Source organism: Colossoma macropomum, unplaced genomic scaffold (assembly GCF_904425465.1).
Source record: "Colossoma macropomum unplaced genomic scaffold, Colossoma_macropomum, whole genome shotgun sequence".
Classification (NCBI taxonomy): domain Eukaryota; kingdom Metazoa; phylum Chordata; class Actinopteri; order Characiformes; family Serrasalmidae; genus Colossoma; species Colossoma macropomum.
The window spans coordinates 3,218,388-3,237,704 of NW_023494808.1; the positions used below are offsets into that span (position 1 = coordinate 3,218,388).

The following is a 19,317-nucleotide window of genomic DNA, read 5'->3' on the forward strand; positions in this document are numbered from 1 at the left end:
GTCGTAATGAAGGTGTCTTGATAAAGAAGGAGACACAGGAGAGGCTACAGAATAACACAAATAACACATACATACATTTTAGACTTACAGAACAACATTAACATTATTAAACCACGACAACGTCCCTTTTTACGGGGGCGGAGCCGCTGCGCAGCTCTGCATAACGCGCCTCTAAAGCTCCCTCCCAAAACCAGTGGCAGCTGCCACAGTATTATAAGAACAATCTGAACACAGGACAGCTCACAGCTTTAACTCTTAGGTCTGGAGCTGTTTACATCTGACAGTGTGACATCACAGTATTCATTTTCCTCATCATTACTGGGCAGCGTGACTCATTTTTCTGTAGAGTCTCTTCCCCAGATCACTTAAGATTTCTTCCTGATAGGATATATTTTATTTATTTATTGTTTAAGTGATAGAAAATGTTAAAATTAAATACATAAAATACGACCCCTTATTCCTCTTCTGTTTTTTATTATTTTATCATACGTTTGTGAAACTGTCAATCAAAACTATTTCTTTATTTTCCACTGACAATAACAGAACCAAAAACAACAACTGACCCATTTTCCTGTTCTATAAAACTGGATTTGAGATAAAAATCGAATGACCAAAAGATACACGAACCCTTTTCCCTGAGACATAAACGCGCCTTGCACACATGCTCTCAAAATAACTTACTCAAGAAAGAGCGGAGGTCTCTCTCTGAGCAAGTGTCTCTCTCTCTGAAATAAACAGCAGCTGCCAACCGGTCAGTAAAACACGGGTCAGACGCTGCAGGCACGTCAGTGACTTTTAAAAACGGTGCAAACAACCTGCCTGCCTGGCTGGCTGCGCTCCATCCAAACGGACCAGCTTCACACTAAACCCCGCATCACAGATCCAGTTTCCCTCCAGCGCTGCGATACAGGATGCTGGCTAGGCTGACAATGACGAGCTGATATGGCGCTAGCATTAGCCGCTAACGGAAACCTAGCTAGCTTCAGCTTACACTGCCACAAACAACACAGACAACCCGCACCGCCTGCCTGTCTGCGCTTCATTCACACGGTCCGACTTCACCCTACAAACCCACCCGAGCCTCACAAACCCAGTTTACCTCCACTGACTCAGCACAGTGCGGCAGCTATGCTAGCTAACACTGCCGGGCTAATTTGGCGCTAGCATTAGCTGGTAACAGAAACCCAGCTTCTGGCTGTCGATCTAAACTTATTAGCTCGACTAAACTTTAGTAAAGCACACATTTCTGTACAACCCGAATAAATTATAATTACTGAATACTTACCCAGTGTGTGTGTCCACCACTCTCGGTTCGAATCTTCAGTCTTGGCCGCGGTTTTTCAAACGGCGCCCCGCCCTCCTCCTCCTCCTCACCCAATCACCTGCAACTACTGTGACTTGAATTTTGAGTGACCAATCAGTCAAAACATGCCACTCTGTCGCTCTGTAGTGCTGTCACCGAAATTCGTGTCCTGTGGTTGTGTGCGTGTCATGCAGCAGGAAAATACATTAGATACATTTATTAAAAGAGCAGTAACATCACAGTTTATTGGTATGACATATTTTAACCATATTTATGTTTGTATAAATATATTTAAGTTATTGAACAGCAGTATGCGTGACATTTTGACAGACTCATTTTGTTTACCCAACACCACAACTGACATCCCACAAAATACCAGGGTCTAAAGTTGTCTGTATCCCACATTAGAAGGACTTTAGCACTGTGACGTTTAGCAGATGTTAGGTTTTGGTTAGTTAACACTGTGACTTCCCAGTTAGCAATATTTATCTCATCTTTAGTTTTGTTTTGGCCCAGTTCTGGCTGGGTCCTCAGCCCAGATCTGGTCCATATACTGTAAAACAAGAAGAACTAATTGATGTGGCCCAGATGAGGCCAACACACTATAAAATTAGTACAACTAACAGATGTAGCCCAACTCTGGCCCATATACTGTAAAGTGAGTAGAACTAATAAATGTGGCCCAGATCTGGCCAACATACTGTAAAGTGGGTAGAACTAAGGGCTCTGGTCCAGCTCTGGCCCATATACTGTAGTATATATAAAGGTGTGGGCCAGATTTGGCTACCCACTTTAGTCCCCAACCAGGTGTGGCACTGCAGGATGCCACATTCATTTATTGCAGATCATGCAAAATATTAGTAATATCTGTGATTAGTATTAGAAATATTTCTTCTTAATAATCAATAGGTGTCAAAAGCCATTTTAGAATGAAAACTCCATGTTGATTCTGGTTAAATAAATAAAAACAGTAAATGAATGAAGGAACAAAGTCTTCACCTTTGTGACAGGTCGTTCTTGAGCAAAGTGGAGAGGCCACTGAAATACAGGCTAAATCTGACATCTACCTTGGAGCACTGTTCAAATGTAATTTCACAGACATTTTATTTTAAATCAGAGATGGCAAACATGTCTAAAAAAAATCATACTTAACCGGTCTGTGGAATAAAAAACATTTGTGTATGTCCCTGAAGTATAGGTGTCAACCCATTCAATGTGCCTTCATAAAATACATGCATACATGAGATCAAGCCAACTGTGTATGAGACACTGTTTCGCGGTTTAATTTGATAAACAGCTATGTTTTCTGATTCTGTCTGCAATAATTCTTATGATTACTGGAGGATTTTTTTTCCACAGTAAACAAATACAAAGCTGGATAAATCAAAACCTGTCCACTTCCTGATGCCTAAGAAAAGAGGAAATGCATTCAACTATTATTTACTTATTTAACTGATTTCCAGATAACACAGTTTTTGTGTCAAACTGTACAACAAATCCCTTTACCTAGTAATCTGGAACACCACAATCAGCATTTCCAACAGATCCCTCTACAGACTGAATATGCTCAGTCACTTTGGTAGTTGTTTCACTGTAAGCAGTCACATAGCTCCAATAACAGCTTGTCTGGAAGGCATGGGTTTTACTTCAGAAACTGAATAATGAGGCAGGAACTCCACAACTGTAAGATCTGTAACAACAAGAAAGTTTTTGTTCTAACAAACATTAAGGAACCCATAATCAAAATTAAGCTACTTACAGGTCGAACTAATGTAAAGCACTCCTGGCAGTGAACTCTCATATGAACCAGGAAATATTGCCTCATTTTAACAATGACAGCATCCATTTTTAAAAAATTTTGTACTTCTACTGACTTATACAGAAGGATGATGTGTGTGCAGACGAGAGGACCTGCTACTGCTGTCACAAGACAATGTGCTAGCCCAGAGTAAACGCTCTAGACCCAAGCTAACGTGCTAACTTTGAGCTAATGTCCTAACTGCAAACTAAAGCACTGTACCATTATGGCATAATGCTCAAAAAGCACAGGCTATTCCTTTTAAATGCTCAGAGTAGTTAGCTAACGTTAGCTAAGGAAGAAGTTAACATTAGCCATGATGAATTAGCATTAAGGGTAATGTAGCTAAACCTTGTGCTGATAGCCGTTACATTAACCTAGCTACCCTGTGCTTTTCAAGTGTTATGCTAAAATGGTACTGTTAGAAAGTTAGTTATAACTTTTCATTTTCCATACTGGAACCTTATAATTTGAAATTATTCATTTATTACTCTTCCATTTGCCTTCTTTTCAAACCTAGCTGCCAGCTTGTCCATATGAAAAAGGTGAACTTGTGCTGGAAAATTCATTAAATGAGGGTCTTAACCTTCAAAGGGTGAACTCTAATTGCACTTATGACATGCCAGACTAGGGTCAAAGGTACTGAGGTGTAAATCAGCCAATCAGCTGCAGCATAAAGGTGTGGCCCTCTTCCTTCATCCACATTGTTGGGCCACAACATTCATGTCAGAATTGGCCCTTAAACGTAGATACAATTTAAGACCATGCACAGCTGTCCAGCATCTGGCCCAATTCTGGCTCACACTTGGGTATGTAAGCCAGAATTGGCCCAGAACTGTCTGCTATTTGGGTGAGCTACTTATGACATGTCAGACATAGGTCAAAAGTACTGAAGTGTAAATCAACTGAGCACAAGTCTGCTGCAACTTAATTGTGCTGTGGTCCTCTTCCTTCATCCACACTGATCGGCCATAATGTTCACGCTAGAAGTGGCCCTTACACGTAAATGTGACTTAAAACCATACACAGCTGTCCAGCATCTGGCTAATATCTATCTGGAAGTCAACGAACACTCACGGATGTAAGCCAGAATCGGTCGAGAACAGTCTGCTGTCTGAGTTAGAGCCAACAACATGTCATAGTCTATTGATGTTAGAATTTTGTTTCATGAAGGTTAAAACTCTGACACCATGGCCTAAAACCAACATTGGCATAAGACGTGTGGAAGACGTTGGATTTTGGTTACATGACACTGAAATTTTAAATCAACAAAATATCAACTTCTAATAATGTTAGAATGTCATGTCGAATTCACCATACTCATGACTGCATGTCAGTATTTGAAATCAATGTGATGTTGGGATGTGATGTTTAGAAGACGTTGGATCTTGGTTAGTGAACATCACGCTTTAAAACCAACAAAATATGAACATCTAACATTGTTAGAATGTTGCGTCAATTTGACGTTAACGTTATGACGTTAAATAGACGTTGGGTTTTGGTCAACATACATCACGACCGCATGTCAGTTTTCTACGTCAACCTGATGTTCGCATGTGATGTTTGGAAGACGTTGGATTTTGGTTACTTTATATCACAAATTAAAACCAACAGAATATCAACGTCTAATGATGTTAGAATGTTACGTCAATCTGATGTTAAGGTTATGACGTTAAATAGACGTTGGGTTTTGGTCACCATACCTTACGACTGCAGGTCAGTTTTCTACATCAGTATGACGTTGGCATGTGACGTTTGGAAGATGTTGGATCTTGGTTAGTGAACATCACAACTTAAAACCAACAAAATATCAACGTCTAATGATGTTAGAATGTTACGACAATCTGACGTTGGCATGTGACGTTTGGAAGATGTTGGATTTTGGTTACTTTACATCACAACTTAAAACCAACAAAATATCAATGTCTAATGATGTTAGAATGTTACGTTAATCTGACGTTAAGGCTATGACGTTAAATAGACGTTGGGTTTTGGTCACCATACCTCACGACTGCATGTCAGTATTCAACGTCAGTCTGACGTTGGCATGTGACGTTTGGAAGACGTTGGATTTTGGTTACTTTACATCACAACCTTAAACCAACAAAATGTCAATGTCTAATGATGTTAGAATGTTACGTCAATCTGACCTTAAGGTCATGACGTTAAATAGATGTTGGGTTTTGGTCACCATACCTCACGACTGCATGTCAGTTTTCTACATCAGTATAACGTTGGGATGTGACGGTTGGAAGATGTTGGATCTTGGTTAGTGAACATCACAACTTAAAACCAACAAAATATCAACGTCTAATGATGTTAGAATGTTACGTCAATCTGACGTTAAGGTTATTACGTTAAATAGACGTTGAGTTTTGGTCACCATACCTCACGACCACATGTCAGTATTCTACGTCAATCTGACGTTGGCATGTGACGTTTGGAAGATGTTGGATTTTGGTTACTTTACATCACAACTTAAAACCAACAAAATATCAACGTCTAATGATGTTAGAATGTTACGTCAATCTGACGTTAAGGTCATGATGTTAAATAGACGTTGGGTTTTGGTCACCATACCTCACGACTGCATGTCAGTATTCTACGTCAATCTGACGTTGGCATGTGATGTTTGGAAGACGTTGGATTTTGGTTACTTTACATCACAACTTAAAACCAACAAAATATCAATGTCTAATGATGCTTGAATGTTACGTCAATCTGACGTTAAGGTTATGACGTTAAATAGACGTTGGGTTTTGGTCACCATACCTCACGACTGCATGTCAGTATTCAACGTCAGTCTGACGTTGGCATGTGATGTTTGGAAGACGTTGGATTTTGGTTACTTTACATCACACCTTAAACCAACAAAATGTCAACGTCTAATGATGTTAGAATGTTACGTCAATCTGACGTTAAGGTCATGACGTTAAATAGATGTTGGGTTTTGGTCACCATACCTCACGACTGCATGTCAGTTTTCTACATCAGTATGACGTTGGGATGTGACGGTTGGAAGACGTTGGATCTTGGTTAGTGAACATCGCAACTTAAAACCAACAACATATCAACGTCTAATGATGTTAGAATGTTACGTCAATCTGACGTTAAGGTCATGATGTTAAATAGACGTTGGGTTTTGGTCACCATACCTCACGACCGCATGTCAGTAATCTACGTCTATCTGACGTTGGCATGTGACGTTTGGAAGATGTTGGATTTTGGTTACTTTACATCACAACTTAAAACCAACAAAATATCAACGTCTAATGATGTTAGAATGTTACATCAATCTGACGTTAAGGTTATGACGTTAAATAGATGCTGGGTTTTGGTCACCATACCTTACGACTGCATGTCAGTTTTCTACGTCAGTCTGACATTGGGATGTGACGTTTGGAAGATGTTGGATCTTGGTTAGTGAACATCACACCTTAAAACCAACAAAATATCAACGTCTAATGATGTTAGAATGTTACGTCAATCTGACGTTGGCATGTAACGTTTGGAAGACGTTGGATTTTGGTTACTTTACATTACAACTTAAAACCAACAAAATATCAACGTCGGCTGTTGTCATTATTCTACGTCAATTTGACGTTGGAATTAGACGTTGTGTGTATGTTGAATTTTGGTCATCCGACATCACGACCAACATATCAACGTCTTTTGACGTTGGTGGCCAGCTGGGATAATGAATTTACTTCCAATATTTATTATTAATAAATCAAATGGAAGTGATGTGGCAAGTGAACTAGAAGGCTCTCATTCAGTGCTCTTGTTTGGAGCACAAGAAGCTGCTTAAAATGCGATAAAATGTGCAGTTATGGTGAAATAAGATCCAGTGACAGTGGATGTCCACGCAGCACATGTTACAGCTATTCTACCCGTTTTCTTTAGTGATTTTATAACTTCAGTTTTGGTCTCATTGTACAGACGGAGGGGGGGGGTGATCGCTGTGTCAGTCAAGTATCTTTGAGACGGGACGTGTACAACGTAGCGCGAAAGCCCTGTTTCGCAATGACTGAGAACTGCAGGTCACATAGCAGTGATGCGTTATTTGCATTTATTAGCAGTGCAGTTGGTTTCCTGGTACATTAAGTCTGCAATGAGAGACTGTCAAACACTAAAAAGTGGTGAAGCTGAAGTCGCTTCTCTTTCGAATTCTCCCGTTCCGCCTTAAATGGTGCCGCATTCACATTCGGTGCCTCAGTCAGAATTTAAGGTGGAACGGGTAAATTCGAACAAGAAGGTGGAGAATAAGAAGCGACTTCAGCCTCGTAAAACAGTTGAACGCTGAGAGACGTTTAACTGATCTACTTCTGAGGAAAGGCTTTCTGGTGGAGATGGGAGGAAAGCGGCTATAGGCGAAGCTTAAAGCACAGCAAAGTAAATCTGCATTTTCGTTTATATTGTTTAGCCTATACTAGGACATCATCACATACTGAGACATACTGGACATTAAATGTTGCGGCTCCCAAGGTGGTTTGAATTTGTTGAAAGGACAAAATGCCTCTTCTTATCATTTGTGCTGTGACTCCTGACCTAACCTGGCTTTAACGCAGAGGGAGCTGTTCGGATTTCTCGCTCACCCAGTTGTGTTTTTGCTGTGTGCCACTACAGACTGTCCGGAAATGTTGATATTTTCTTATAGCATAGCTATAACTGCCTGCATCCTCACTGCTGACTGTCTGCGGGTGGAGCTGGTTATTCTTAATGGTCTTTGTGGTTAAATGACGTCCATTTTTGTACCAGATGAATGTTGGGTCAGTCAGACTGCAGGTGGTTTTACATGTCATAACTGCTGTTTCTCCCTCTGACACTTCTTTGGGAGTTTCCACATGGATGTCTAAGGCAATGAGAAAATCAACACATTTGAAAAAAAAGGAATGATGGCCAGTGTGTTTATCAGTGCTGATCTCAGTACAGTGTTACCCAGCTGATAGAATAAACATCATCAGATCATCTGACGAACAGAGTGAGATCTGGGGCTGCATTACAGAAACTTCTCAACTCTCAAATCTGTTTAGTCACCATGACAACTTCAGTTAGAACTGAATTTATGACAGAATGTATTACAGAACAACAGTTCTTAAGGTCACAATCTCATCCATTAACTTCAGATAAAAAATGGTATTGCAGAAATATCCTAACTAGACAAAATTTCCTAAATGCTGTCTTAACTTTAAGACAAACCCAGGGGTGCCTTAACTTCTGTCCTAACTGTCTGTTTTTTGTTGATTTCTGCAGTGACAGGCAGCATAGTTAACTGTAACTAGCAAACCAACATTACATTTGTTTACACTGAAAAGTGCATTGACTTGTGAGGTTTTCTCTAACAGTGTTTTTGAAAATCCCAGACACTGTAGACACGATCCCCACCATCCCCTCTTATTATCTTAGTGTGTTAATGTTGATAAAAAATCAGACAAAATATTACAGTGATGTTGGTGAATAACGAGAAGACAGATCTGAACATGTATCTGTTTATTAGAATGAATAATATTAGCGCAGTCTGTTTTTGTTAAACTGGCCTAAGAGCCTAGGGTCACTAGTAAGGAAGTCTCAGCATGTTTGTTCTGCCTTACCTTAGAGCAAAGATTAGATTATAAAGTTGTGAAGGCCTCTGCCCTTCCGGCTTATGAATTAGTGTCAGAAGCATATCTACAACATTTTAGGAACCTGGCAAAAAACTGCCAGTCAATTTGCTGAGATTGTGCATTATAAGTCTGTCTTGGTAGAGCAGTGGTGTGCTGACAGTGCTGTGGCAGATTTCAAGCAGCTCAGAGAGCTGACTTTGCTGTAAGAACTGGATTATTGTCTATTTGTCCCCTTAGTTGTATATTTAAATGAACAGAATGTAAATCTTGTCCCTACTGTCCTAAGCCTGGTCATTCGATTGTTGTCTATTCCGTACTCCAATGCAAAAATGCCAGATTGCTTGTAAAAAGATAAAAAGGTTATGTCATTGTTTTGTGTATGTATTTGTATTTTCTGTCTTCTGTCTAGGATATATAGTTATAGTCATCCTATGATATAGTCAGTGACTTCTGTTCATCCCCACTTACTCCAATCTATTTTCAAGTCAAGTCAATTCAAGTCAAAGTTTAATTATTTAATGTTTTTTTTTTGTTTGTTTTGTTTTTTGGGTTTTTTTAGCAGCCATTGTCACAAAGCAGCTTTACACAAAAAACTCTACAGGAAAATCCAGATCCAAGCCCCCATGAGCATCACCAGGCGCAAGGGAAATTACCTAACAGCAAGCGTAAGGAACCTTGAAAGGAACCAAGACTCAAAAGGGGAACCCATCCTCCTCTGCTTGACACCATGTAGCAAACAATAACACAAGAGCAATATGAACAGAGAATTTAGTAATATTAGTATACAAATATTAAAATACAGAAAAGGGGAAACACAGATGAAGCAATGTCTATGATTAAATAGTTTAAGTCTGTACATGCAGCCGGTCCAGAAGGCAGGTGAGCAGTGGGCACCCAATCCAGGCAGATCAGAGTGCACAGGATGGACAGTTGTTCAGCTCAGCAAAGACACACGAACAGTTCTGTTAAGAGAAACTGATCACAGTATACAGTGTTAACAGAGAGCAGCAGAGACTCCAGGAGGTTGAGCTATTACAGCCTAACTAAAAGGGAGAGACAGAATGTAACAGTGACATGAGGCTCCCTGAGATGTCAGTGACCCCCCGCTCCACAATCTTGAGTGAACATGTGAGAGCAGCTGGATGACAGCACCAACACTCCCAGTTTACCATAAAACTCTATGTCCATGAACCCCCAGATCTGCAGCTTTTATCCATGGGAAAACCTTGACTAAGAAGTTTTTAGCCTAGACTAAGGATGTGTCTGAGTCCTAAACACTGACTGGAAGATTATTGCAAGGCTGGGGGGCTTTGTATAAAAGGCTCTATACCCTGATGTAACTTTATTAATTCTAGGTACTAATAGTAAGTCAGCACCTTGTGATCTAAGTAGGCGTGATGGTTCCTAGTACGAGAGAAGTTCATTTCAGGTACTGAGGGGCGAGTCCATTTAGAACTTTATAAGTCAGTAAGAGAATTTTGTCATCAATGCAAAATTTAACTGGCAACCAGTGTAGGTTTGATAAGACCAGGCTGATATGGTCAAACTTTCTGGTTCTTGCGAGGACGCTGGCGACAGCATTCTGGATTAACTATAGCTCGTTAAGGCTTTTGCTGGAACATCCAGACAGCAGGGCATTACAGTAATCCAGAATTGAGGTAAAAAAAAAATATGTACTAGCTTTTCTCATCCTGTTAAGACAATGCATTTCTTGATTGGCAACATTGCGAAGATGCAGGAAAGCTATTCTTGTAATATTAGTTATATGTGAATAGAGGGACAGATCAGGATCTATCGTGACACCAAGACTTCTTACAGATGTACCTGATGCAACTGAGAAACTATTAAGTTTAGGCATTAAATTAGATTAGTTTGTTTCTAGCAGTTTTTGGACCAAAAAGAAGAACCTCTGTTTTGTCTCAGTTGAATAGGAGGAAGTTACTTCACATCCAGTCTTTTATGGTTTTTACACAGGCCTAAGTCTTTTAAACTTTAAGTTAAAGTTTATCATCTGGTTTGGTTCATATGTACTATTGTGTGTCATCAGCGTAGCAGTGGAAATTGATGCTATGTTTACTGATAAGGGTACCTAGTGGTAGCATATATAATGTGAATCATAGAGGTCCTAAAACAGAGCCCTGTGGAACACCATACTTTACGTTTGTAAGAACAGATGATTCACTGTTTACGTATCAAACTTATAGCAGTCAGTCAGGTAAGATCTATTCCTGTTACCCCTACAAGTTTTATAGGATGTAGATAGAGTGGTCTATCGTATCACATGCCGCACTAAGATCAAGCAGAACCAGCAAAGATACATTTCCTTAGTCAGAGAATAATAAGCGATTACAATTTTCACTAGTGCTGTCTCTGTACTATGATGAGACCTAAATCTAGACTGAATTTTTTATGTATTTGATTACTATCATTACTATCATTACAAATAGGAACTTAACTGTTTGTTCAGTAGCTGTTTGGTTATTAGTCAATCTAGAAATTGCATTAAATAATAATCTAAGATTATTTTTATTATTTTAATCCGAGAAGAGAAATACATTGAGAGTGCTGCAGTAAGTGCCCCTCTATAGGCTATAGGTTATCCTTCCAGGTGGACTGGAATCCTTCTGGTTTAGTCAGGCACCATTTTCTCTCTAATTATCTGACAGTCTGGTTTAAAGTTTGAGTATGATCACTGTATCATGGGGCAAACATTTTCTGCCTTATTCTTTTCATTTTTATTAGCCCTAAATTATTTACAGCATGTAGGAGGTTTCTGATAAAGCTACTAGCTGTGGAGGATGTTATAGTCTGCTTAACACAATAGCGTGGCGATGAAGTTATATTACGACTAAAATGAATTTCATATGAGATTGGGTAATGATCTGAGACTGCTGTGCTCTTGTTTCATGATTGGTGGAACAACTTTTATGTCTTTGCTACAAAGCACTGCTACAGGCAACATTCTCTGCTTACAAGCCACTAAAACTGGTAGTGTGAAAGGCTTGTCATATTTACTAAATTCCATCAGCATTTGATGGTCATAGATTAAAGCTTGAGTAAAAGAAACACACATATGAGACAAATGACTTTCAGACAAAAAGCAACATTCAGCCCCGTTTTATAAAAGGCTGAAGTCGGCTTCCTATTCACCAGCTTGTTTTTCACCATTTAAAGTGAAACAGGAAAATTTGAAAAAGGTAATTTTGATAAAGCAAAACAGTTCGTCAGAGCCCCGTTAGTGACCCTTATAGAGCCCAGTGATGAGATAAAATGAATAAATAACTTCCTCCCTGTGTGTTCTGCTCATCCCACTGTTGGTGATTTTCAGTAATAATTCAGCTTCTGTTCTGAGGTGTCGGACTTGGCTGGTCTCGACAACAAACGAGGAAGTGCTGAAAGCTCTGTGATGAGTTTAGACTTTAGTTTTATGTGTAAGGGTAGTGTGTGATGTGTAAACTGACCCTGTAAGACATTTTAATTTCAGTTTAAACATGATGATGATGATGATGATGATCATCATCATCATCATCATCATCACTCCTGGTGAGTTTCATCTTTCAGTTATTGTGTTAAATTTCAGATTATTTAATACAGACTCAGTAACATACAACAGTGGTTTAGTTCAGTGCCAGAGAAGCAACTAAACATTTTCTCCTTCTTTCGTGTGTCTTCATGCTGTTATTATCTCAGTAAAATGTTTCTGTGTAGCTTTTGCAGTCATTCATAATCTCAGGCTTTTTAGACCAACAGCTTTTACCAAGATTTTTCAGGGTTTTCAGGGAGGATCTCCACTTACTTTTCATCTAATATCTCTCTACAGGATGGTAACGTCTCAGACCTCAGATGTTCATTAATATCTAATACATGTTCTCTTTTACAGCTGGAATCAGTGCTGTAACCACTGTAACTGGATACATACGGGAGTCAGCTCAGATTAAATGTTCCCATGATTCTGGATATGAAACCTACATAAAGTATCTCTGCAGAGGAGAATGTTCTGTATGGGGAACTAAAGACATTCCTGTTCAGTCTGGATCTGCTGAGGATCAGAGATTCTCTCTGGATGATGACACAGCAGACAGAGTCTTCACCATCACCATCACTGATCTGAGACCAGAGGATGGGGGAACATACTGGTGCGGGGAGTGAACTTATCTTCCTGATATTTACACAGAGATTACTGGTTAAAACTGGTGATATTTATTTATTTATTTATTTATTTATTTATTTGTGTGCCGGTAAGGAAAACACGTTTAGTGTTACTTTAACAAATTTAACACAATATGCAAAAATAGTGTTTGTTGTTATTTTAAACATATTTTTTAAAGTTTTCATGATGGATTTATTGTCTCCAGTGAGAAGAAAATGCTAAAATAATTCTTCCTTTCTAACATTGTATCTATCATATCTGAGTATTTTTTGCACTGGATTTAAAAATAAAGAAAAAATATGTATTCATAAGTATTAATGAAGATAAGCTTAAATAAACTGATATGGAATCTCCTGGCCTGCCAGTCCTGAATAGGCAATTTATGGAGGATTTTTACATTGAAAGTTCAACATTGTAAGTGACTGTCATAACCCTGGAGAACTGAGGATGTTTGCCTAGAATGGACATAAAATGGCCTAAACTGGACCACAATGGTGTAAAAAGCAAATCATATCTCCATAAATTTATTAAAACTATAAATACAGGGTGATTCAAAAAGATTCATTCGATTTCAAAGTGCCGTATTTTTCCAAACGTGAGGCACCTAGGAACCAATCACATACCAATTGAAAGCAGGGGTCATAGAGTTTCTGACTGTCAGTGTAAGATGGCTCCCTTGAGTCTGCGAGGAGATGCGACCCCTGAGCAGAAAGCGTTCTGCGTTCTCCACTTCAATAAGAGTCAATCAGTCTTTACTGTGCAACATGATTGTCTTCAGCAGTGAACCTCCAACAGCTCAGAGCGTTCGTCGTTGGTTCCACAGCACTTGGTGATCTCCGAAATCGCACTGAATTGGAGGAGGTTCATACTGAGACCTTGTAAAATTGCATAATAAACTTTATGCTCACTTAAACCATTTACAGTTTACTGCATTGTTCTGTAATGATTTACAAGATATAAATCATTTTGAAATTGGATGAATCTTTGTGAATCACCCTGCAGGTAATGAGAGTAAGTTTATTTTATTGGTAACACTTGATTTTAAGGTCTGTCTCTTAACAACTACTTAAGTAGTAGTAAGCAATTAATAATGATCTAGAAAATAGAAACATGTATTTGGTAATCAGATAGATAGATAGATAGATAGATAGATAGATAGATAGAACAAGCTTAGACATGTATTATACTTTTATAAAATAGAATAATAAGCTGTTCTGTAATTTAGTTTTTAACTGTTTGTTGAGTGTTTTTGTGACATGTTAATCAAGAAATATTAACAAGTAAATCACACTGACCAAATGTGCTGGTAAATGGTCCCGTTTCATTAATTGTGGATACCTGAACACTGTCACTTTAACTTGCAGTACAGTTAAGAAGGGCATAATGATTTCTTTAATTACATTAGGTCATTAAGTTGAGCTGAACAGTCTGGAAGCTAAAGTCCATTTTAACAGTTTATTACCTGGACATGAGCTCATACTAAAGTAAGGCAGTGTTTATTAAGATTAAATAAGTTCTATTTTTGCATTTAGGATTTTCAGTTCTGTACTAATAAAAGAAAGGGGAATATGAATATTAGGAATATTAGAAATGATCTCAGCTAGCAGTAAATGGACGTATAGTGGTTTGAAAGAAAAGCTTTTGTTAAGTACAAAACTACCCAGGATGCATTATGAGCAATTCCCAAAAAAGTCTTTTATCATATATGATTAGGTACAATATGTGCTGCTTTTTTAATGTAGATGTTTCTGAGACAGGTTTGGAAGCCACATTTGAAGTTCTCAGTAAAGCCTCTACAAAGCCTGTATGTAGAGCTGGTGTGGTTTGAGCTCAAGCTTTTAACCTTTAACCTTTTAACCTTTCAGTGTTTATGAATGGCCTCTGTGGATTAGCATTAGCTTTGCTAAATTTACAGAATCACCTTGAGTTACCACTTTGATGAAACCAGTTTAAGCTTTGTTAGTATTACGACACATTCTGAGATGCAGTAGATTTAATTGATATACACTGACATATTTTTGTAAAAACATTCAGAATTAAAAGTGGATGAAAAAAAAGATGCCAAAGCACATTCACTTTGCAATAGAAAAGCTCTGACTGTGGTTGGTCTTTGCAGATGAGGTGGGGGGCCCATGCACACAGAAGAGGAAGACCACATCTAGCATTACACATGTGAACATAGCTACTGAAATGTTCTCACTAGTTTAGACACTTCAGTCTTTTGCCTTTATTTGGATGTTCAGAAAGAGGCTTGTCCTGATATGGTGAGTTTAACCCATGTTGCCTTTATAACTGAACTGAAATTGAATTCAGCTGTATTAGTACATGATTTTAGTTGAATTGTTTATGTTATTGAAACCAGTGAATTTTAGACACACGTTGCCCTTTTGCTTCTATCACATTCACCTTATTTATTACAAATCTGGGACAGAATCTCTGTAAAGCTTCTTTTTGTGACAAAGTCTGTTGAAAAACAATAAAATTTTATTAAATAGTAATACATGAACTGAACTGCTGTATCTGATTAGAGTAAGAAATCCTTACAGCTACATTCAGTGGTTTCAGCATATCAGTCCTACATATGCAGTGATTATGAGCCAATAAAGAGAAATAATAAAAATAACGATCATGATTCCAGTGCTGTTTTTTATTGTGCAGATTTGTTTAATGATGTCACTAAGAACGACTCTTCTACGCCTCTCTCTGATCTCTCTGTCTGTGATTCTGGGTGAGTCTGAACTCTTCAATTAGACTGTTTTGGGGGACAAACTTCTCAAAACAATGTTCCAAACTGTTCACTGATAATTTGTGTAATGTACCATTACATAAAGTTTTCACATGAACCTTCTCAGAGCTGAAATATTCTTGAATGTTCACACTTAATGAAACTCTTTTTCATTGGTTTGCTGAGCCCCCCACATCCTCTCACCCACCATGAGTGCAAAACTCACCGAGCTTTATGTGCTTTGTGGTTTTGCACAAAATTAGGTCAGCTTTTCACTGTAGTAGCACAAGGTGGCAAGAGGAACTTGTGTTTTTAATAGTGCACAGTAACTCTGACTGTCTTATGGGCTCCAGACTCTGTAATCAGCTCTTTCATGCATCATATGTTTCAGGAGCTTTTGGAACAGAGTGGAGTGTGAAGCACAACCAACAGCGAATATGTGCTTTAAAAGGATCCACAGTGTTTATGTATGGAACTTATACTCACCCAGAACATCTTACAGTGACAGAGAAATTTTGGGTTATACATCCAGCTTTAGGAGTGGAGTCGACTGATCTGTCTAAAAACCCAGATTATTCAGGCAGAGTCGAGTGTTTAACTGATAAATTCAAACACTTCTCCCTCAAACTGATTGACGTAATGAAGAAGGATGAACATCAATACTGCTTCAGAATCAAAACCAATGTAGAGATGGAAAAATGGCTGGGTTATCCTGGAATTATGCTCAGTGTCACTGGTAAGTTAAATCATTACATTTTCAAGCTATTAGAAACAGTCCATGTACTTGATTAATGAGTGCTTTAGAAGTGTGTGCTGCATCATGATGGTAATTTTATTAAGATGTTATGTAATATCCTGCACTTTTATCCCAATTCCAAAAAAAGTTGGGATGCTGTGTAAAATGTAAATAAAAACAGAATGAAATGATTTGCAAATCTCATAGACCCATATTTCATTCACCATAGAACATAGAACACATATCAGATGTTGAAAGTGAGACATTTAAACTCATTTAGAACTTGATGGCAGCCACGCATCTTACAAAAAATTATCTGCTCTAGTGCATTTAAATCAGTTTGTCTGAATGTATCTTATAGAAAGCTTCCTAGAAAAGCGGAAGCTGTTATAGCTGCAATGAGGGGGACAAATCCATATAATGCCAATCCTGATGCAGTCAAATTACAGACTGATAATCCATTTATTGCTTTTGAGGTAGTATAATACAAAACATATATTATAATGTAGGTAATTCCAGATCTCCTGTCACAATTGGAAAAGAATTATAAAAACAGCAACTCATACAAGTGTATTGTGTACCCAATTAAGCATGTGTGATAACATAACAGAAATGTATCACATAAGTAAAACGTGATGTGTATTTTCATAAGCTACATAACTGCATCTGTTACAGTGAATGTATTACCAGTAGTTATACTATTGTTGCATGTTTGTTAATCTGTAAGTACACAGTTAATAGAGATCCTTAATATAAAGTGGGCAGAATAAAAAAGGGACTAATAGAGAAAATATTGAGAAAGTATGATTTAACACAGACATCTCTGACTAGATACAGCTTTTCACTTCAGATCTAATATTTATCTCATTGTCTTAGAGCTCCATGTAGAAACTCCTTATGAAGTGACAGAGGGAGAAACAGCAGATCTGACATGTAAAACCACCTGCAGTCTGACTGACCCAACATTCATCTGGTACAAAAATGGACGTCCTTTAACCACAAAGACCAACCAGCTCCACCTGCAGACAGTCAGCAGTGAGGATGCAGGCAGTTATAGCTGTGCTGTAAGAGGATATCAACACCTCCACTCTACTGCTCACAACCTCAGAGTCAGATGTGAGTCATGTCATTTTTCCCAAAGTAAATCAAAGTAAGATTTTACAATTGTATCCTGGCAGTCAGGGCTTGATTAAATGTTTGTTGTCTTATTAAATTGGAGCATTTGCATAACTTAAGCAAGATATTCAACTGTGTAATAAATGTTTCATATTTTAAATAATATTATAATTATAAATATTATGAATTGGGCAAGATAAACTCTGTTTGACACAGTTGTGCAGTTCATTTTAATTTAGTTTCTAGGCAACTACTAACCCCTAGTATGTTTGAGCAGATAAGAAGCTTTCATAAGAAGGGAAAAGTGAAAAGATAAAAAATCCAAAACTTGAAAGGGAAAAAGAAAATAGAACTACTAACCACTCAAGATCTTATAGACACCAAAACCTGTCCTTATCAGATAAACAGTATTTAAAACTTCCATCTTTGAGATGATCAAGCTCTACTTTTGTCTCAGAGAAAATTCAGAAGTGTTTTTGTCCAAAAGGAGAAGAATTTTCTTTGCAGCTGTCAAGAAGGACTGAGAAAAGAAAATCTATAAAAAAGAAGAAAATTTGCAAATCAAACATAGAAGCTGCTGATGTTCTCAGAACAATAGACTGACCACCCCAGAGTCCAGACCTCAACATCACTGAATGTGTTTGGGATTAATTGGATTGTGAGAAGCAGAAAATGCAAAACCTGCTGAAAAGACTAAAGTTTGTTGGTGTGCAAAATATTCCTGCAGGTTTAAGACCTGAAAGTGAGTCTCTTTTTTCTCTGAAAAGAATGAAAGCTGTAATGAATATAAAGAGTGGATACACTAAATACTGAAAAAAAAACATGTATCGCATTTAATTATTGAAGCTTGTGTGTAATTAAATGTTTTCTACTTCTTTCCTGATGCTGGAAAGAATTAAAAATTGGTACTTAGAGGCTGAGTCAGCTGGAAATTGAATAAATGAAAGGTAGTCTGTGATTTTTGCACAGTTCTGTAGGTGATCTTTATATTTCTATTGATTATATATTGTGCTCTGCAGGGAATTTGGTTGTAGCGTTAAAGATGTTTTCATCGTCTGTCTCAGTGTCTTCAGCGGCTGGAGGATGACTCTGGGAGACTAAACTCTGCTTTCCAAATGAATTTTCATCAGTCAGATACATCAAACTGTAGGAAGATGACAGGAACATTATTGTATAAATGCACTTTTATCATTTATTAAATATAAATGTAAAAACATTACTGTTTGAAGTGATTTTGCTTGCTAATGTGTTTCTTAGATCAGCATGCAGAAGCCCCCCAATCACTCATCTCTTCTTCTTGAGCAGCACTGGGACTCCAAGATGGGATGAGCACATACTGTACAGCAGATAAGAAGCCAAAAAAAATAGTGAGAAAGTAGATATAAACTACATGGCTAAAAGTGTGTGGACACCCCTTTTAACTTTGACATTTCAGATACAGTCATTGCTTAAAGAAGCATAAAATCAAAGACTTAGTCATGTAATCTCTAAAGACGAATACTCTCAGTAGAATGGATCAAACTGAAGAGTCCAGTGACTTTCAAACTGGAAAAGTCACAGGATACCACCCTTTATATCAGTTCATCAAATCACTGCTATGTCAACTGCAAGGGCTGTAATTATGAAGTGGAAGTGTCTAGGAGCAACGCTCAGTGGCAAAGCAGTAGCTCACAAATTCCATGTTGAAGCAACATCTGCAAAATAATTACATCCAGCTGAAAATTGCTTCCAGTGTTCTCGCCAAAATTGACAACTCTGCTATGCTGTCATTGGTTTTCATATAGCATATATGTAATGTTCATGTAAGATCGTCAAATATTTCATAGCCTAGGGCCACAAAATGTCTTAATCCATCTCTGCTGAGCAGTCACACACAAGTCTCAGAT

General features: G+C 38.0%; 1 protein-coding gene across 1 annotated transcript in view; it reads left to right on the forward strand.

Moving 5' to 3' along the window:
• LOC118797720 (titin-like) overlaps positions 1 to 19,317 on the forward strand; it is a 127,946-nt gene that overhangs the window by 52,111 nt on the left and 56,518 nt on the right. The gene's annotated exons all lie outside the window — the stretch shown is intronic.